General features: G+C 43.5%; 1 pseudogene across 1 annotated transcript; it reads left to right on the plus strand.

Annotated features, from left to right (window-relative positions):
* The first annotated feature begins 442 nt into the window (after positions 1–442).
* Positions 443–1,852, plus strand: LOC111533244 (annotated as a pseudogene). Its single transcript, XR_002728805.1, has one exon. The product of XR_002728805.1 is annotated as a polypeptide N-acetylgalactosaminyltransferase 1 pseudogene (transcript).
* The last annotated feature ends 4 nt before the right edge of the window (positions 1,853–1,856 follow it).

A 1,856-nucleotide genomic window follows, 5' to 3' on the forward strand; every position in this document is an offset into this window, starting at 1 on the left:
TCATGTCCAGAAATCATTTTGCTTCCTGCTCTCAAAAGATAAGAAGTCCTCTTTAGGAATGACGACTGGTTTCCCCATTTCTCCAGGACCTTCATGAGGCTTTTGTACTGGCTCTAGAACATCCCCAGCAGGAAGTCCTCTCTCCTTTTTTTCATCACATTTGTTGCATTCACTGAAGTAAAGCAGCAGGAACATATCCAAGAGTACCCAAATCAAGGAGGTGGCTAGGACCACCTTGCAGTATGCAAATTTTCTCATGGCACTTTAAGTCAAATGCAAAATTTAAAAATATATATATAAATATACAAAGATGAAAATTATTCCAATCCAGTTTCATCAGAAATCACATTCATACCCTCGCTCGGCGCCCGGCGGCGGCGGCGGCGGCAGGCGCTCCTCCGGGCCGGCCCGGGCGGTCGCGGCGCGGTCCCGCGAGCCGCAGCGCGGGCGCTACTCTCGGGCCGCCGTCCGCCGCGCCGCCTCCTCGGCCACTCAAAAGATGAAAGAGATGTTTAAAATCAATCAGTTCAATTTAATGGCAAGTGAGATGATTGCACTCAACAGATCTTTACCAGATGTTAGGTTAGAAGGGTGTAAAACAAAGGTGTATCCAGATAATCTTCCTACAACAAGTGTGGTGATTGTTTTCCACAATGAGGCTTGGAGCACACTTCTGCGAACTGTCCATAGTGTCATTAATCGCTCACCAAGACACATGATAGAAGAAATTGTTCTAGTAGATGATGCCAGTGAAAGAGACTTTTTGAAAAGGCCTTTAGAGAGTTATGTGAAAAAACTGAAAGTACCAGTTCATGTAATTCGAATGGAACAACGTTCTGGATTGATTAGAGCTAGATTAAAAGGAGCTGCTGTGTCTAAAGGCCAAGTGATCACCTTCCTGGATGCCCATTGTGAGTGTACAGTGGGATGGCTGGAGCCTCTCTTGGCCAGGATCAAACATGACAGGAGAACAGTGGTGTGTCCTATCATCGATGTGATCAGCGATGATACTTTTGAGTACATGGCAGGCTCTGATATGACCTATGGTGGGTTCAACTGGAAGCTCAATTTTCGCTGGTATCCTGTTCCCCAAAGAGAAATGGACAGAAGGAAAGGTGATCGGACTCTTCCTGTCAGAACACCTACCATGGCAGGAGGCCTTTTTTCAATAGACAGAGATTACTTTCAGGAAATTGGAACATATGATGCTGGAATGGATATTTGGGGAGGAGAAAACCTAGAAATTTCCTTTAGGATTTGGCAGTGTGGAGGAACTTTGGAAATCGTTACATGCTCACATGTTGGACATGTGTTTCGGAAAGCTACACCTTACACGTTTCCAGGAGGCACAGGGCAGATTATCAATAAAAATAACAGACGACTTGCAGAAGTGTGGATGGATGAATTCAAGAATTTCTTCTATATAATTTCTCCAGGTGTTACAAAGGTAGATTATGGAGATATATCATCAAGAGTCGGTCTAAGACACAAACTACAATGCAAACCTTTTTCTTGGTACCTAGAGAATATATATCCTGATTCTCAAATTCCACGTCACTATTTCTCATTGGGAGAGATACGAAATGTGGAAACAAATCAGTGTCTAGATAACATGGCTAGAAAAGAGAATGAAAAAGTTGGAATTTTTAATTGCCATGGTATGGGGGGTAATCAGGTTTTCTCTTATACTGCCAACAAAGAAATTAGAACAGATGACCTTTGCTTGGATGTTTCCAAACTTAATGGCCCAGTTACAATGCTCAAATGCCACCACCTAAAAGGCAACCAACTCTGGGAGTATGACCCAGTGAAATTAACCCTGCAGCATGTGAACAGTAATCAGTGCCTGGATAAAG

The sequence above is a fragment of the Piliocolobus tephrosceles genome, unplaced genomic scaffold (assembly GCF_002776525.5).
Source record: "Piliocolobus tephrosceles isolate RC106 unplaced genomic scaffold, ASM277652v3 unscaffolded_7485, whole genome shotgun sequence".
Taxonomy (NCBI): Eukaryota; Metazoa; Chordata; class Mammalia; order Primates; family Cercopithecidae; genus Piliocolobus; species Piliocolobus tephrosceles.